Here is a 20,530-nt window from a genome sequence, read left to right as displayed (position 1 = left end):
TGCAAATCGTACTGTTGAATGAATTAATAACAACAGCTAATACTTTCAGGTAGCACTTGTTTTGTGCCAGGCAGTATTCTAAGCACTGTACATACTAACTCATTTAAAGTTTACCCTGTGAGCACCTATGAGATAGGCACCATAATTATCCTTGTTTTATGTATGAGGACAATGAGGCACAGAGAGATTAAGTGACTTGTCCAGGTCTTACAGCTAATAAATGACAGAGCCAGGATGAATCTATCAATCGACTAATTGACAATCCAACCACTTGTGATGTTCTGTCTTAGCAGGCAGAAACACACGCTTTTTTCTACTCTAAATGTAAAAATATACTCTACACTCAACGGTCGACTTCAGACTTCAGTATTGAGTACTCAGTACTCATATGGGATGTAGGCTTCTCCCCTTGCTAAGTGGCATTTTGTACTTATATATCACTTACAAGGCACAACATTTCTTGGATTTTATCTGCCATTTCATTAAAACAACCTGGGATGTCTTACGTAAACTGTGCTCTTTTAAAGTGTCTTTAGGTTAGTTGACCAAAACTGATTTGCTCTTTTCTTTTTTTTCTTCTTTTTCTTTCTGATTTGTTATTTTCTTTTCATTTTCAGAATTATAATTAGTGATTTTAAGAATTATTTTTAATTTTTATATTTGGCATAAGTATTTTAGTCCTGGAACAATCTCAAACTTACAGAAAAGTTGCAAGTGGAATCCAAAGATGTGGGATCCCTGGGTGGTTCAGCAGTTTAGCGCCTGCCTTCAGCTCAGGGCGTGATCCTGGAGTCCCAGGATCGAATCCCGCATCAGGCTCCCTGCATGGAGCCTGCTTCTCCCTCTGCCTATGTCTCTGCCTCTCTCTCTCTCTGTGTGTGTGTGTCTCTCATGAATAAATAAATAAAATCTTCAAAAAAAAAAAAAAAAGAATCCAAAGATGTTTTCTTCCTGAACCATTTGAGAATAAGTTGCCAACCTGATGCCCCATCACCCTGTAAATGCTTTGTTTCCTACAAACAAGAACATCCCCCTACAGTCCACAAAATAACCATCATGATCGAAAGTTAACACTGACACCACATTGCAATTCAATCCTCAGATCCCAATTGTCCCATGACGTGCTTTATAGATCCAATCCCCAATTACACATTGCATCAAGATGTCCTGTTTCTAGTCTCCTTCTGTCTTACTTTTACTTTCATGGCCTTGACACATTTGAAAATGATAGGCCAGTTATTTTATAGAATGTCTCATTTAGAGTTGTCTGATGTTTTCTCCTGATTAAATTCAGGTTATGTATCTTTGGTAGGAATATTGCAGAAACAATATTGCCATCTTCTTATTGCATTCTTAAGTGGTGCAGATTTTCATTTGTTCCTTTATGGAGAATGTGTGCTTTAACTATTTGATTTCCACGGTGTCTGCCAAACTTCTCCACTGCAAGCTTGCTCTTCTCTTTATAATTAATAAATATTTTGCTTAGGGGCACTATATTTTATTTATTTGGGGGGAGCACTTTAAAACAATGTAAATATCCCATTCTTCATCAGATCCTTCACTTATTAATTTATATCAGCATGGACTATGATTTTCTATTATATTCAATGGGTTACTATCTCAGATAATAGACAATATCCTTCTGAGACTCAAACTGATCAGTGGGATCTCTTTCAAGCTGGCTTCTGTGTCCTTTTGTTGTTGCTGCATTACTTCTTATTTATATTTTATATATAAATAAAATTGAGGTATGATTAACATGTAGCAATGTGTTAATTTCAGGTGTACAACATAATGATTTGAAATTCATCTACACTGTGAAATAATCACAATAAGTCTAGTTTAACATCCATCACCATGCATAGTTACCATGAAAATTGTGTGTGATGAGAACTTTTAAGATCTACTCTCTTAGCAAATTTCAATACAGTATGATTAACTATAGCCACCATGCTACATTACAGCCCCATGACTTATTTATTTTATAACTGGAGGTTGGTACCTTTTGTACCTTTTGACCTCCTTCACCCACTTCACCTATCTCCACCCCTCACCTCTGACAACTGCCCATGTCTTCTTCTCTGCATCCATGAGCTTGGTTTTTCATTTGGTGTGGGGGCTTTATAGATTCCACATATAAGTGAGATCATAAGTGAGATCATTTCTATTTCTCTGACTTATTTCACTTAGCATAATGCCCTCAAATTCCATTCATGTTGTCGCAAATGACAAGACTTCATTCTTTTATTTTTTTAAGACTTATTTATTTGACAGGAGACAAAGAAAAAGAGACAGAGAGTGGCATTGAGGGGTAGAGAGAGAGAGAGTCTTAAGCAGACTCTGCACCGAGTGCAGAGTCTGAGGCACAGCTCCATCTCACCACCCAAGTTCACAACCTGAGCTAAAACCAAGAGTCAGACCTTTAACCAACTGAGCCCCCCAGGTGCCGCAAGCCTTTGTATTTTTTTTTAATGGCTGAATAATAATCCATTGTATATATACACCACATTTTCTCTCTCTTTTTTTTTACAGTATTTTCAGCTTTATTATAAAAATGCACACACAACAAAAATTGTAAGCCATTTCTTGGCTCTACTTGCATTCAGCACTTGCATTTGAGTAGCTTTCTTTGCTTTTACCATCTCAACAATGGCTTATATCGTTTCATGCAGTTCTTTGTCCTATCAGGCACTGTCTCTGCTGTGTTTTTCCTATCTCTCAGGTGTATTTACTGGGTATGTTTTCAAAGCTTGTTCCAAAAGCTTCTGTTCTACTCTTGTCCAAGGGGTGAGACCTGGGTGTAGACCTCCAATAGTTCAGAAGGTGTTGCACTGTCTGCTTGAGGCACCATTCCGTGTTCCTTTTAATATTTATCAAAAGCCTTTTTCTCTATCTCATCTTTCGGATGAAGGTCACATTTTTGAAGACTCTACCATCTTTGGAAGGTCTCCTAACTCCAGAAGAACATAGGTTAATGTAATTAGCAATACCTTCCCATCCTGAATCTCTTCTAGCAGGAAAGAGGTTCAATGAATTAGTAATTGCGTATCAACTTTTGGCTAATTTTTACCATTTCCACTTTGCCAGTTGCTTTGTCTGCGTTCTTAGATGCAGTCGCATATGAGCTTCAGGTTCCTCTTTCTCTGTTCTAACTTGTTCATTTATTTCTTCTGTTTTTTTTCTGGAGCAAACTTTCCTACTTCTTTAGTAGATGGTGTGAGTGTTTCTTTCAAATGCTGTAAGCTTCCTAGTTCAAGCCAATCACAAATTTTTTCCACTTCTTGCATCATTATAAGCTGCTCTGCCTCATTGTCAGAAAAGTGATTCCGGGTCTTACATGAATTTCGAAGTTTTTGCCTTTCCTTTTTATTGGCTTTTTTTCTGGATATCTTTTTCCTTCTTAGTCAGTAATTCTTGTTATCTTTCTCCCCCTCTTTCTCTTTAGCTAACCAGACAGCTTCTAGTTCAGCTTGTCCTTGTTTTTCTTTAGCTTTTTGCTCCTTCCATTTTGCTTCTGCTTTGGCTTTCTTTTCTGCTTCTCCTGTGGCTTCTTCTTCCTTATTTTTTTTTTCTTTTATCCTTGGATCACAGCTACATGCATTATCAATTAATGCTCTTTTTTCTGTTCATTTCTTTTTTCTTCTGAGCCCTTATTGCTCTGCAATATTCTGCTTTTTCTTCTTCAATAAAATAACGAAAACTCTCTCCAAGAATCAAATTTATACAAGAAAAAATAAAATGCATCTATATCTTCAAATGATGAATTCATAACACCAAATTTAGGGATTTTATTATTATTTTATTTTTTTTAATTAACCATCTGGAATTCCTTTCAAATACTGGTGAAAACATATCAAAGAAAGTGTCCTTTGCTTCACTTTTGGAAGGAACCCAGTTATCAAAAGTAGGATCTACACTGTGGAATGCTTATCTTTTCACAGGATCAGATAGCATTTCATAAGCCTTAGTTATGCAAGTGAAGTCAGCCTTATCTCTTTCTTTATTGGTTTGCCAGCTGCTTTCCATTTGTCTGGGTGATGTTTTAAAACCATTGCTTTATCTTCCAGTCTTTGAGATCAAGTGTTTTCAACAAGGGAAACTCTCTAACTGCAATTCTTCATCTTTTGATTCTTCTGATAACTCTTCTTTATCCTCCAGTTCCTGAAAAGAGGCAGGAACATTTCTGTCTCTCCTCTTAACAAAAGCTTCAAACCATGTTCCCAGAGGTTCAACCTGATGAGGTGTTGAGGCAGAGGTCAGAGTGTGGGGGACGGTGGTGCTGTGGCTATCTGCAGCACTAGGCAGGAGCAGCACGAGGGCACCAAGCTACACCACATTTTTTTTATCCATTCTTCCATAGATGGACACTTAGATTCTTTTCATGCTGCCATGAATTTGGGGGTGAATATCTTTTCAAGTTAGTGTTTTCATTTTCTTTAGGTAAATACCCAGAAATGGAATTGCTGGATCATATGGTAGCTCTATTTTTTTATTTTTATTTTTTTTGCAGAAACTTCATACTGTTTTCCATAGTGGCTGCACCAATTTATATTCCCACCAACAGTATACAAGAGTTGCCTATTCTCCATATCCTTACCAACATTTGTTATTTCCTGTCTCTTTCATAATAGCTGTTCTAACAGGTGTGAGGTGATATCATTGGGATTTTGATCTGCATTTTCCTGATAATTAGTGATGTTAAGCAACAGGTATGGGTACATTATATATTTGCCATCTGTATGTCTTTTTTTAGAGAAATGTATATTCAGATCTTCTGCCCATTTTTTTTTTATCAGATTGTTTTTTGCTATTGAGCTGTATGAGCTCTTTACATATTTTGGATATTAGCTGCTTACCAGATACATGATTTGCAAATATTTTCTCCCATTCAGTAGGTTTCCTTTTCATTTTGTTGATGGTTTCCTTTGCTGTGCCTGTATCCCTTTGACACAGTTCTTCATTCCTAGACACTTATTCTCTGGCTCAATAGGATGTCCCAAAAGTTTTGACTGAGCCCTGGAATGTCATCTCTAGAAAGCTCTGATACTTTTTAATAGAAAATGACATTTAGAAGCCTGGGTAAAAAGTGTGCTCATTGCTGCTGGGGTGGGAAAAGGATGCTACTGCAAGGCCATCATACATACACATTGCACATTGATACCTATTTATTTATTTTATTAATTTAAATTATTATATTTATTGAAATCATAAGTTCATGCAGATACAACCAATTCCAACCTAACATGACAGTGTTCATTCTAGTTTTCTCCCTTTCCATTAGATAGTGAAATCATGACTCCCTCTTCTTTTGATATCTTTATCTTTGCAATTACATTCCCCCACCTTGTTTGTAATTCATTTCCCATTATTGCCACCATGCTTTCCATATATAGACAATGTCTATTCTGCTCACGCTCTGAAACTTCATGGCCAGGCTTCTCTATACACATGGGTGCTCTTTTCACTGAATTTGGGCTCTACACTGCTCTAGGGTTCCCCACCATGTGAATGCTCTCCTTACCCAGCTTGGGTCTAACACCCTACACTACACTGCCCCCAACATAGGCTGCCTTTTCCTCCCGCTGGGGCTCTGACCCCACACCAAATTGAGCCTAGCAACATGCTCTTGATTTGTTTGGAGGGCTCTAGTCGCCCTCCACACACCACCCACCTCACAATGCCCACCTTAGTCTGACTTTAATATCTGAGCTTTTCAGAAAGGAGAAAGGAAAAAATTTGATAAAAACTATCAAATACTTTTTTTTTAAGATTTTATTTATTTACTCATGACAGACACAGAGAGAGTGAGAGGCAGAGACACAAGCAGAGGGAGAAGCAGGCTCCAGGCAGGGTGCCTGACTTGGGACTCCATCTCAAATCTCCAGGATCACACCCTGGGCTGAAGGTGGCGCTAAACCGCTGAGCCACTGGGGCTGCCCTCAAATACTCTTTTAAAACATGAGAATTCTTCCAGAGAATAAGAAATCATCAGAAACTTTCATTTGAAATTGCTAGAAAAAGATTTTCCGCAAAATAAAGTATTATTTTTTTAATGAACTCTAACCACGAAGAGAATGCTTATTTCCCGTGAAGATCTTATATCAACCAATGAACAAAAATGTATTCATCATTTACTACTTTGTGAAACTTCCCCTAACAGATACATGACCCACTGCAATAATACAAATCTAGACTCCCATCTAACAGAAGAAATATTTGGAAGCTCTAAATCACATTAATAAATGTTCCAATAAAATATGTTCTATCCTCTTATCTTGACAAATTATCTTTCATAACAAAAAATTTTAAATGTATGTAACTATGTGTTTATTTGATCAAAAGGCAGCTAGTTATCAAAAATAACTGAATTTAATTACTACTGCACATCTTGAGTGTTCTGATGATGAGTCAGTGATAACTGATTAGTAACAAAACATTCATTAATCACATTTAGTCCATGAAATTTACTTTTCTAGTTTTCATTCTAGCAAAATCACTAATTATGTGGTTATAATCAAGATTTTTCACATAGTTTGTTTCTACTCTGAGTCATTCCAAATTAGATGACTTTCCTTGAACCAGAGAAGTTCCTATATAAGTTTTTGTTTGTTTGTTACTAATTACAATTTGGAGAAACTTTGCTGAAACAACAGCAACTAAAGTAATATCTCTAAAGCATTACTTAGATTCAGAAACAAATCATGAACTTTTTGTATCATACTCAAACATTATAATAAAGCTGTTATATGCAAGATTATTATAATTGTTAAATATTACAAAATATTTTAATTTCATCATAAAAATCATTATAATTTAATAATTTTATCATCTCTTAAATCAATAGCTATATCTGAGCTTTTATTTTTTTTCTTTCTTTAAAGATTTTATTTATTTATTCATGAGAGACACAGAGAAAGAGGCAGAGACATAGGCTCTCCTTGCAGGGAGCCAGATGTGGGACTCAGTTCTGGACCTCGGGATCACAACCTGAGCCAAAGGCAGATGCTCAACCACTGACCCACCCAGGCGTCCCTATATCTGAGCTTTTATATAAAGAATTGGTTACTACACATGTTGTATCTAGACCTACATATGTATCAACATAAGAGTAATATGGATCACTTAATATTACAGTCTTTCCCAGATGTCATGCTCAATTGTTGCAAGCAAGTAAGAAAATGGATGCTAGGCATTATTGGAAAATGATAATTCATTATGCGAACACTATTGTATTCATATCATCCGAGAGGAAGAAATTGGCGAGTTAAGTAATTTTTTTTTCTCTGACCTAAGTGCTTCTACTGCTCAGAAATATTTGTTTCTAATGTTGGCAGTGGCATAATCTATCATCATTACCACTCAGACACAGTCACTTTTTATTTTGAGGACATGGAGCAAGGGATCAAGAGGTGAATGCCGTTGGTCTCAAGAGGGGCTGTTTAGGATTACAGGTCATGCTGTGCCACAGCTGAGCTCTTCTCATGTGTGACACTCAGTCCACGCATCTATATTTGTGTGTGTGATAAACGGAGCCCTCTGAGGCATAGCAACGGCCCCTTTGCTGGAGTATAAGGACAGTAATGCTATGCTGCTTATAGGGTGTTTAAGTACTGTATAAAAATAACAGATGAAGTTTTAAGAGGTGGCCTATCTCTTCAGTTTGAATCTAAATAGGAGTGGCCAGAGGAAGGGGAGGAGTACTAGAATCCATAAAGTGAACCAACACAGTAAGATTGAAGTTCCCCATGTGTCCAGAAATATAAGGCACTTTGTACATATTACCCACTGAATCTCCATAAGTCCCAGACTGTCCCAAGGGCAGGGACTGTCTCAATAGCGAGGGAGCTACACAATCCATGCACAATAAATGTTGAGGATGAAAGAAAGGAGCATAGGGCTCCTGAATTGATGAACTCAAGCTTCTAATGCCTTAAAATAAGTTCTCCTCACCCTTAATTTGTCCTCCACGTCTTTCTTTCTCCCACCTGCCCTCTACTTCTTTATCCCCTCAAAGGCATACCCTTAGAAGTTAAGCTTATGTATTTTCCTAGGTTTAAGACCCCAATGCATGTTTGATATTGTCCTTCCCATTTGACTTTCTTGCAATCGATATTTACCACATAAGAGTATACACATTTGACAATTTAACTGACATTAGGGAATTTTTTTTTTTTTAAAGGAGCTGAATGTAGAAGGAATTATGGATTGCCCTATCTTTTATCTGTCATAATTTTTTTTTTTTTTTTTTTTTTTTTTTTTATGATAGTCATACAGAGAGAGAGAGAGAGAGAGGCAGAGACACAGGCAGAGAAGCAGGCTCCATGCACCGGGAGCCCGACGTGGGACTCGATCCCGGGTCTCCAGGATCGCGCCCTGGGCCAAAGGCAGGCGCCAAACCGCTGCGCCACCCAGGGATCCCGGAATTTTTTTTTCCTATGTGTCCTATGTGATTTCATTTCTGTTAATAAAGATTCTGACAAGGAAGTGAGGCACAGTAATCCTTAACCTTGTTAGAGATGTTTTGACAACAAAGTAGGATTCTTGAGATGATTTTCCAGACCCGTTAAAAATGGGAAGTCTTGCGCAGCCCAGGTGGCTCAGCAGTTTATTGCCGCCTTCAGCTCAGGGCCTGATCCTGGAGATCCTGGATTGAGTCCTACCTACGTCAGGCTCCCTGCATGGAGCCTGCTTCTCCCTCTGCCTGTGTCTCTGCCTCTCTTTCTCTCTCTGTGCCTCTCATTAATAAATAAATGAAATCTTAAAAAAAAAAAAAAAAAAGGAGGTCTTAATCATGCTCAGTAACTAAGAGAAAAGAAATAGCTAATGTGGAATGAATCCAAATTATTCTTCATCTGTTGTAGAACAGAGCTACATACACACCATCACTCACACAAACACTCACAAGCATGCATTAATTCACTGTCTTAAATGCCTGATATTTGATCCTATCTTGGTTAGCTCTGCTTGCTTTAATTATGATCAAAAGCTGAAAGTTGAGAAATAACCCAGGTATTTGTCAAGCACCCACAAAGTTCATGGTACCATATGAGGTCCTCAGAACATAGCGTACAGAGGAGACAGTCCTATTCTTTAAGAGCATATAATCTAAGAAGAAAGGAAATAAGAACATACAATTACAGTAACTACAAAATGAATAGGTCAAAGACTGTATTTCCAACTTAGAGAATGGGTTGAATAAATTCAAGTCTTACCAAAATGCTGGTTTGCACAAAAGCATACACAATAGCAAAGAAGAAGCCAACTGAGAGTGTGATACATTTGACTTAACTTTTTTAAATTAAGGGAAAATTTACTTACAGTGAAATGCGTAGATATTAAGAGAACGATTCAATGAGTTTTAACAAATGTACAATACTCGTGTAACAAAATAGCAATTATGATACAGAGTATTTCCATCACCCCACATACTCAATTAACATCAGTAAGATCTTATATAGTGATAGCCCCTTTTTCATCCCTGATTTTAGTGATTTGTATTTTCCCACCTTTTTTCTTGGCCAATTTTATTATTTATTTCAAAAAACCAACTTTTAACTATTACTTATTCTCTCTTGTTTGTATATTTTCTGTTTTACTGATTTCTGCTCTTTTTTTTTCCTTGTGTTTTCTTTTTACTTTAATTTGCTCCTCTTTTTCTAGCTTCTTAAGGTAGAAACTGAGGTCATTGGTTTGAGTATTCGCCATTTTCTGATATAAGCATTTAAGAAGGTAAAACACTTCCCCATAAGTTTTGATATATTTGTTATTGTCATTCAGTTTGAAATATTTTCTACTTTCCTCTATGATGGTTCTGACATATGACTTATAGAGAAATAAGTTGTTTAATTTCCAAATATCTGGAGTTTCTTTAGGTATTTTATTTGCAATTAACTTTTAATTTAATTTCATTATGTTTGGAACACCTGGGTGGCTCAGCAGTTGAGCATCTGCCTTCGGCTCAGGGCGTGATCCTGGAGTCCTGGGCTCGAGTCCCACATTGAGCTCCCTGCATGAAGCCTGCTTCTCCCTCTGCCTCTCTCTCTCTGTGTCTCATGAATAAATACATAACATCTGTAAAAAATAAACAAATAAATAAATAATTTCATTATGTTCTGAGAATATAGTCTATAAGATTTCAACCTTTTGAAATTTATAGAAAATTATTTTATGAGCTAGCATATGGTCTAACTTGGCAACCATTCCATATTCACTTTGAAAGAATTCATATTCTGCAGTTGCTGGGTGAAATATTCTGTAAATTTCAATTAAGTCAAGTTGATTAAACTATTTTCTATATCCCTATTGATTTTTATCTACTTGTATTGTCCACTTGTTACATTAATTACTGAAAGAGTCATGTTAAAAATTGTGCATTTGTCTATTTCTCCCTTTTGTTCTGTCAGTTTTGCTTCACATATTTTGAAGTTCTATTATTAGGTTTATAGATACTTAAGAATTTTATATCTTCTTGACAAATCAATCCTTTCATCATTATAAAATGTTCCCTTTTATCTCCAGCAATGTTCCTTGAAGTCACTTTTGCATGATATTAATATAATAACAACTACTTTCTTATGCTTATTATCTGCATGATCTACCTTTTCTCATTCTTTTACTTTGAACTGTGTTTATTTTTAAAGTTCAATCTTCTGTAGACAGAAGGATCTCTTTCTTTTTTCTTAAATCCATTCTGACCACCTTATTCTTCTAATTGCAGTATTTAATCCATTTACAGTGAATATAATTATTGATACTGTTGGGACTGGGTTTACAATCTTGCTTTTAGTTTTCTATATGTCCCATTTATTATTTCTTCTGTCCCTCCTTTCTTTTTTATTTTGGTTTAATCATAAAAGTTTTAATATTGCATTTCAATTCTTCTATTGGTTTTTCAGCAACACATCTTTGCATTATATTTATTTATTTATTTATTTATTTATTTATTTATTTATTTTTATCTTTGCATTATTTTTAGTGGTTGCTCTAGGAATTACAATATGTACCTTTAACTTACTAAAGTTTAAGTAGGGGTAATATTGTACACATAAAATTAAGAGAGTATACTGTACAATTCCATTCCTAGCCCTCCATATTTTGTACTTTTTTGTGATATATTTCATTGTTATTTTATAAATCCCACTATGAAGTGTCACTATTTTTGCTTTAAATAATATGTTTTTAAAAGAAGTTAAGGGGTGCCTGGGTGGCTCAGTCGATTGGGTGTCTGCCTTCGGCTCGGGTCATGATCACAGTGTCCTTGGATTGAGTCCTCCATTGGGCTTCTGCTCAGTGGGAAGTCTGCTTTTCCCTCTCTTTCTGCCCCCTGCTTGTGCTCTCTCTCTCTCTCTCACGTTCTCTCTCTTTCAAATAAATAAAATCTTTATTAAAAAAAAAGAAATTATGGGATCCCTGGGTGGCGCAGCGGTTTGGCGCCTCCCTTTGACCCAGGGCGCGATCCTGGAGACCCGGGATCGAATCCCACGTCGGGCTCCCGGTGCATGGAGCCTGCTTCTCCCTCTGCCTGTGTCTCTGCCTCTCTCTCTCTCTCTCTCTGTGTGACTATCATAAATAAATAAATTAAAAAAAAAAGAAATTAAGCAGTTTAATGTTTATAATTAGAATCACAGAAGGAAAGAAGAGAGTGAATGGACTAGAAAATATATTTGAAGAAATAATAACTAAAAATTTCAAAATTTTCCACATTTTGCAAAAAATACATGTACTTAGGCACATATTTATTCAAGAAGCTTAGTGAACCCCTAGTCTGACAATGACAAGTACACACACACACACACACAAGCTGGAGAAAAAGAGATATATTACATACAGAGGAACATGAAAAGCATGACAGCTAAATTCTCATTAGAAACAAAGGAGTGCAGAACACAATGAATACCTCTTAAAGAGCTGAACAGAAACAAGAAAAAGCTTTTAGCACAGAACTCTAAGTGCAGTAAAAATATCTTTCAAAATTAAGAGTGAAAGTCTAGTTTCCCATATTTACAGGGTGAAGTATTCAAGCAAATCCTTCCACAGATAACAATGACAAAATCTGGACAAAATTTTTTTTAAAAACAACCATTTAAAGGCATTCAAAAGAAATTACAGGAGAGTTTCCACTTGAAAATCCAGAACTGAAATAGGTAAGAATTGTGTCGGTGATGTTTTTGTCTTAAAATAGTCTCCCAAACTCCATATATCCAGAAGCAGAAAACTAAAGCCTTACTCATTCACTGTGACAGGAGACAGAGTTCAAGACTGAAAGAGCAATGTAATCCTAGGGGTGGCTCAGTGGTTGAGCATCTGCCTTTGGCTCAGGTTGTGATCCTGGGGTCCTGGGATTGAGTCTTGCATCAAGCTCCCTGAGGGGAGCCTGATCCTGCTTCTCCCTCTGCCTATGTCTCCGTGTCTTTCATGAATAAATAAATAAAATCTTTAAAAAAGAAAAATCCTGAGTATAAATGTGCCCATATCCCTGGCCGACCGCTAGCTTATGATCACATGAGACATACCAATGGGATGTTTTAAAACAATGTTAGTCCAATCAAGTCAACTGTTTAAAATAAAAAACCAACAATCCTTAGAAGAGTATCAGAATATCCAGTCTCAGGTGACTGGGTGGCTCAGTCAGTTGAGCATCCAACTTTTGGTTTCGGTTCAGGTCATGATCTCATGGGTCATGAGATGGAGCCCCCATGTCAGGCTCTACACTCAGTGGGGAGTCCGCTTGAGATTCTCTCCCTTTGCCCTTCCCCTGACTCTTGCTCACTCAGTCTCTCTCTAAAATAAATACATAAATCTTAAAAAAAAAAAAAAAAAGAATATGCAGTGTTGGCACAATGCATTATCTGTAATATTGTTTTCAATACAAAATTACTAGCCATACAAAAAAAGAAGAAAGCATGACACATTCGGGGAGAAAGGAAGTCAAAATATAGTGATTCCAAGAGGGCTCAGTGTTGTATATAGAAGTCAAAGATTTCGGGACGCTTGGGTGGCTCAGCAGTTAATCATCTGCCTTCAGCTCAGGGCATGGATCAAGTCCCACATCAGGCTCCCTGTGAGGACCCTGCTTCTTCCTCTGCCTATGTCTCTGCCTTTCTATCTTTCTCTGTGTCTCTCATGAATAAGTAAATAAAATCTTTTAAAACAAGAGAAGTCAAAGCAGCTATATAAAGAATTAAAATGCATTCAAAGAACTAAAGGATGGAGTAGTCTCAATATTCAAACAGATACAGAACTTCAATAGACATATAGATAATATTTTTTAATAAAGAGCAAATATAAATTCTAGAATGAAAAGTAAAATGATAGAAATGGAAAGTTCACTGCATGGACTCAACTTCACATTTGATATGGCAGAAAGCAAAATCAGTGAACTTTAAAGAGGCCAAAAAAATTATTCAATATGAAGAACAATGAGAAAAAAGATTGAAGCATTTTCTAAAACCTATCAGGCAATGTCACTGAAGTCCCAAAATAAGATGGTGTAGGACAGGAAAAATATTTGATGAGTGATGGCTGAAATTTTCCCAAACTTTGGTGGAAAATATTAATTTGTATATTCAATAAGCTCAACAAACTCCCATACAGGATAAATGCAATGAAAACCACAGCTAGTTAGCACATAAGGATCAAACTGTTAAAAACCACTCACACTGTGTGCCTGGGTGGCTCAGTTGGTTAAACATCTGCCTTTGGCTCATATCATGATCCCGGGGTCCTGGTATCCTGCTCAGCAGGGAGTCTGCTCCTTCCTCTCCCTTAGCCTCTTCCCCCCTGCACATGTACATGTTCTCTCTCTCTCATTCTTTCCTTTTTTTTAAAAGATTTAATTTATTTATTTATGAAAGACACAGAGACAGAGAGGCAGAGACACAGGAAGAGGGAGAAGCAGGCTCCATGCAGGGAGCCCGACACGGGACTGGATCCCTGGACTCCAGGATCATGACCTGAGCCGAAGGCAGACGCTCAACCGCTGAGCCACCCAGGCGTCCCATCTCTCTCTCATTCTCAACTCTTTCAAAATAAATAAATAAAGTCTTAAAAAAAAAAAAAAACACTAACACTGTATGTTAATTATACTGGAATTTAATTAATTAATTAATTAATTATTAATGTTTAAAACTGCCAAAAACCAAAAATAAAGAAAAATCTCAAAAACATAAATTTTATCTGGTGTAATTATTGTAGGTAATAGGAGAGGAAATCCAAGACCAATTACTCTGGTAATGGTTGAAAAAGAGAAGTGCTATACATTCATTTTAAGTTTGGTTCTCCTTGTTTCCAATCTACCTTTATTTTTGTTATGCTCTACATGTCCCATTACTTACTTTTAGGACTGCTCTTACATTCTACAGCTACTACTCTTTTTTTTTTTTTTAAGGTGTATTTATGTATTTGAGAGAGAGAGAGGAAGAGAGCATGGGGAGGGGCAGAGAGAGAGAATTTCAAGCAGACTCTGTTTTTGCAAAGAGAGCTGACAACACAGGGCTTGATCTCACAACCTTGAGACCACAACATGAGCCCACATCAAGAGTCAGGTACTCAATAAACTGAGTCACCCACATGTCCTACTACTACTACTACTACTACTACTACTACTACTACTACATTCGAACCTAACTCAATTGGTCAGCTCAGGTTGATATAACAAAATACCACAGACTGGGTGGTTTTGTTTTGTTTTGTTTTAAGATTTTATTTATTTATTTAACAGAGAGAGAGAGAGCACAAGTCAGCAGGGGGAGAGGGAGATGCAGGCTCCTCACTAAGCAAGGAGCCCAATGTGGGGCTCGATCCCATGACCCTGGGATCATGACCTTAGCAGAAAGCAGACACTTAACCAACTGAGTTACCCAGCCACCCCCCTCCCCTTTTTTCAAACAACTGTTTATTATTTCTCACAGTTCTGGAAGCTGGGAAGTCTAAGATCAAGGTGCTAGCAGATTCAGTTCCCAGCAAGGGCTTTCTGCCTGGCTTATAGATGTCTGTCTTCTTGCTATGTCCTCATATGGTGGGGAGAAAAAGAACTCTAGTCCCTCTTCCTCTTTTTATAAAGATACTAATTCCATCATGAGGGCCCACTTTCATGACCTCATCTAAACCTAATTACCTCCCAAAGATCACACCTCCAAATACCACCACATGGGTATTTTGGAGGGACACAAACATTCAATCCCCAACACTATCATTGGCCCTCTTAAAGCAAGCAAATCAATTAATTGCTCTGCTACTTTCCATCAAGTTTTGGTTAAGTCTCTAGCATTTAAAAAATAAACTCCTTGGACTTCTCTTAAGGCAAACTACTAAATTTTGTCTGTTTCTTTATTTGTTCATTTGAGAAATAAGATGCATTGAATTGCGTTTGTTCATTTGAGAAACAAGATACTTGAATTGAGGAACAGTGGTGTGAGGATGGCTGACATCTAACTCAGGACTTTTAGACAGCTGTCAAACATTCCAGAATGGTTCTCTGACTGAGAACCATTTCCTTTTCCTTCTTTTATCTCTACCTGGATCACTATCTTGAGAGTTAGAATAAGAATATGGTTTAACATATTGTTCAAATGATCGTGGAAGGAGAAGGAAAGTTTCCATCTAAAACATTCTGCAAAAAATAAATAAATAAATAAAACATTCTGCTATTCCCTGCACCCCTTCAAATCCTCAGATGATAGGTTGTATTAACATATTTTAAGAATTATTGACCTCGTACTACCCAATCTTCTCTTCCTTTATTTAGAAGAAAAAAATTTTTCTCATATCACAGGCCAAAGTTAATATTAAACATTTATTTAACTGGGATTCCTTTTATTTCCAGGACTGATTTAACAGTGTTAGCCCAGACTGACACTGGAACAAAATTAAAACAGTGTATCTGAAAACAAATTGCATCCATATAACGAATTTCAATAGTGTATTTTAGCTATACTTCAAGTAAACTTTCAAGTTATTTTTTAGCTATTACTTCAAGTAAAGTGAAATCACTTTACCAGTTCAAATTGAAGGGAATGTGTACCTGTTTTTATAAAACTATTGAGTAAATTCAGCCCACAAAAATATTCTCCAAAACAATCTAAAGTAAAGTAATAGCCATTTGTTTTTAAGTTCTACCCCTTGAAAAGGGAAGGGGTGTTTTTACCTTGAGCATTACATAGAAAATCTTTAGGAGAACTGGAAGTTTGGTTTTGGTTTTTTACAGACATCACTACCTTTAATATAGTGGTGAATGGTATGCTGTGAGGGGAAAAATAACACGTGGAAAAACTGAGTGAGAGAAAGGGCCACGTTGGAATGCCTGAGGACTACCCACAGTGTGATGGCATTCCCCCAGACCAGAGTCAGCACATTTCAAAAGAACCAAATTCTAAATCTGAATTTAGTGACTTGTATTTCATTTATAATTCTAGACACATTTTTTATTTGTTCTATATTTTTTTCTTGGCAATCCTAATTATTGACATGAGGGACAAATTGGTCAAATTTGTGGCCAAAATTGGGATACCTCGTACCTAAGGGACTTTGTGCTTACCTTCTACAGCCTGGAGTGTAAGACTCCATCCAAAATCAAGCAAGTGAGGGACGCCTGGGTGGCTCAGTGGTTGCGCTTCTACCTTTGGCTCAGGGTGTGATCCTGGAGTCCTGGGATGGAGCCCCGCATTGGGCTCTCTCCTTGGAGCCTGTTTCTCCCTCTTCCTCTGTCTCTGCCTCTCTCTCTCTCTGTGTCTCTCATGAATAAATAGAATCTTAAAACAAAACAAAATCAAGCAAGTGACAATTTTAAGATGCATTGGGGAGAGATGGAATTTTCCAGCTAGGAAAGAGAACAAGAGAACAAGAAATTTGTATTCTTGTACATTTAGTTTAGGTTTATTTATTTTTCTTAGCACATTTTACCCACACGAAATATGAGAGGGAAATTACTTTACCTTGGATCTCTGTAAATTCCAAATTCCTCTGGGTGTAATGCAGAGAAATTTTGAAAACAGGTCCAGGTTGTTAATTGCCTGTCAATTTGATTTTGCTCTCCACATTCAGATAAACTTGACAAACTTGTCAGAGAACCTGTAGAGTCCTTGATCTTCTACTTCTCTCAAAGATTTCCCTTTCTGAATACCCAAACATCCTAAATCTTTTCTATCTCTCCTCACCCCAAATTCTGGACATCAGGGGATCTTTCTTTTTTTTTTTCTCTGTTTTCTTAGCCAGAATTTAAAGAATAGGCTTACTGCCTCTAGTTCCAATGGGCCTGAGCTCTGTCCACTTGGGGAATAAAGTAGCCTCAAAGCCTGGCTGTTAAATACAAGGTGTAAAGGGAACCAAATCATGTTAAAAAACTAGACCCCAGGAAACTATTCTATACACTTTCTAGGGCGTGTACTTCCAGGTTCACTAAGCCGGTATCTGGATGTCTGAGGGAAAACTTGCATTTTTAGGTTAAAGAAGAATGATCCTAGTTATATGGAGGTTTTTCAATCCTATTAGAAAACACTCTGCAATGAAGTCAGTCTAATCAAGAATTTCTGGAAACTGTTAAATTTCACTTAAAAAGAAATTAGTCTCCCCAACAGGTATATAAATTCAAAGTAAGATCAAGTTCACATATCTAATGGCTACTTATAACATGAGTCTACATAATCAAGAAACATGGAGTACATGGCAACTGTTGTTTGTACTAGTGATGTAGGAGCAATATAAACAGCTAATGTGGATGGTCAGGACATCTGAAAGACCCATAGGCAACCACATTAATTTAATTCTTTTCATTTTCATCATCTTTGTAAGAGAGAGGACGCTGGACAAAGTCTACAAAATTAGCCTTATCTCAGAGTTTCAAAATGTGAGTGATCATAAAAATTATCTGTGAGCTTTATGAAAATGCTTCCTAAGCCTCACCTCATAGATCTGCGTCAGCAGTAAGGCTTTGAAATTTATATAATTTGAAAAGTGCTCTGGTTGATTAGTGATCAGCTAGGTTTTTGAGAACCATTGCTTTAATTTCTTTTTTTATATAGTATAAAATAATTATTAAATTAAATTAGGATGATCATATACCAAATTATAACTGAGTATCTACATGAGTAAACTCAATGGTTTTGCATAATGACCAAAATAATGTTTCCAAAGTCAGGGATTTTTACTTAAGTTATTTAAGGACTCGCGGCTGTATATAAAGCTAGCCTGACTCTGAAGGGCTTTCTCTAGGCTGCTCTTCCCTCTCCCTACCAGCCCCTTCTCTTGAGTAAATTACTTTATTCCCCAATAAAATACATGTATTGTTATTGCTAGATTATACAAAAAGTACATGCATGGCAAAAAATCTAAACACATCAAGTAAAAAGAACAAAAAGTAAACGTGATTTCAAACTCTACCATGTTCGGATAACACCCATTCATTTTGGATCTATCCTTTCATAAAACTCTTTATGTACACATAGAAATGTATAACTCTAAGTATATATGCATACAACTGCTATAGACTAGATTATTGATTAGAAATGTTAACTCTCTGTCCTAACCCCACTTCAATGTGTAGAGTATACTTCCCAATCCCTTTACTTTGTCGCTCTCTTTGGCCAATAAATGACAATGCACCTGTTTTAAGCCTAGGCCTGCAGATGCTTCTCTAACTCCTACTGACCTCTTGAGATTCTGCTGTTCTATAAGAAAAGCCTGCCCTAACCTTCCCACTAATTCCACTTTGTGCAAAACCTCTGCGGGTCCAGTCCAGCTCAGCTATAAAAGCAAGTGCTTATTGCTCTATGTCAATAAGAGTTTGGAACTCTGTTATACAATTATTTATAGGTAATGAAAAACATTTTTTTAAATAATAAATTTATAGGGCGGCCCCGGTGGCGCAGCGGTTTAGCGCTGCCTGCAGCCCGGGGCGTGATCCTGGAGTGCCGGGATCAGTCCTGCATCAGGCTCTATGCAAGGAGCCTGCTTCTCCCTCTGCCTGTGTCTCTGCCATTCTCTCTCTCTCTCTCTCTCTCTCTCTCTCTCTCTCGGTCTCATGAATAAATAAATAAAATCTTTAAAAAAAAAAAGGAGAAAATTTGGATACAAACACACAGAGGGAAGACTATGAAAGAGCATAGGTGGAAGACATTCATCCACAAACCCAGGTGAGAGGCCCAGAAAAAAACCACCCTGCCAATATCTTGATTTCAGATTTCTAGTCTCCAGAACTGTGAGATAATAAATTTCAGTTGTTTAAGCCACCTGGTACTTTGTTATGACAACCTTAGCAAACTAACACAGATGGATAGGAGAAATCCATTAAAAGACATAGGAAAAAGGGTACTTATATATTGCTGGTGGAAACATGATTTTTTTTTTAATGTGAATTCTAACAGCTTTTTTGGAAAGCAATTTAGCTATTAAAAATTTGTTTCTAGTTCTTTTGCCACTACAACAATGCAATTAAAAATATATACATGCGGGCGGCCTGGGTGGCTCAGTGGCTTAGCACCACCTTTAGTCCCGGGAGTGGTCCTGGGGACCCGGATCGAGTCCCATGTCAGGCTCTGAATGGAAAGGAGCCTGCTTCTCCCTCTGCTTGTGTCTGTGCCTCTCTCTCTCTCTCTCTCTCTTTCTCTCTCTCTCTCTGTGTCTCTCATGAATAAATAAATAAAATTAAAAAAAATATATATATATATACATGCATTTATCCTCACTGAATAAGCCTTTATGTCTATGGACATAAGAGTGGAAATGCTGGCATCAGATCATTTAAAAAAAAAAAAAAAGCTTTTCTTGTGGGTTCCCCAGAGTCCTATTGTTCCTACGATTACTCTATAAAATTGCTGCTCTCAAAATATTTCATTTCCTAAAACTCAGGCAGCATATTAAATATGAAAATCACTTAGGAAAATCACCGTCAACAAAATAAAAGGTAGCACAACTCTGTGCTATACAATGCAGTTTGTATTCATTTTCTATTGCTGCAGAACAGATTACCAACCAATTCAGTGGCTTAAGGCAACACCTATTTATTATTTCACAGTTTCTGTGGGTCGGGAGGCTAGGGATGGCTTGGCTGGGTCCTCTGCAAAGCTGAAGTCAAGGTGTTAGCTATGCTGTGTTCCCATGTACAGGCAGGAAAAGCTGCTTCTAAATTATTTTGGGCTGTTGGCAGAATTGAGTTCTTTGTGGTTGTAAAACTAGCTTCTTACTGGCTGGAGACTGGAGGCCACCTGTGGTGCCTTGTCATGGAGATTTCCCCAACTATGCCATTTCCTTCATCAAGCCAGCAAATCGCCTGTAAAGTGAGTTGGCTTTCGAGACGGAATCTCATACAACATAATCACAGGAGTGGCATTCCATCACCTTTATCACATTTAACTGGTTAGAAGAAAGTCACAAACCCTGTCTATTCTCAAGGGGAAGAGATTACACAAAGATGTAAACACCAATTAACAGAAATCATGGGAGCCATTTTATAATCTGTCTGCCACACGGATTTAAAACCTTCCTTGTCCGTGAGTTAAGGGAATTATACACTCCTTTTTCTTGGTACTCTACTAGT

The 20,530-nt window shown here is 37.1% G+C and overlaps 1 pseudogene; it reads right to left on the bottom strand.

Moving 5' to 3' along the window:
- Positions 1 to 2,546: 2,546 nt before the first annotated feature.
- The window catches only part of LOC121487906, a 49,904-nt pseudogene continuing 31,920 nt past the window's right edge, over positions 2,547 to 20,530 (bottom strand).

The sequence above is a fragment of the Vulpes lagopus genome, chromosome 1 (assembly GCF_018345385.1).
Source record: "Vulpes lagopus strain Blue_001 chromosome 1, ASM1834538v1, whole genome shotgun sequence".
In the NCBI taxonomy this organism is placed as follows: domain Eukaryota; kingdom Metazoa; phylum Chordata; class Mammalia; order Carnivora; family Canidae; genus Vulpes; species Vulpes lagopus.
Note: the sequence above shows the minus strand (reverse complement) of the source record. Positions and strands in the feature narration are given on the sequence as shown.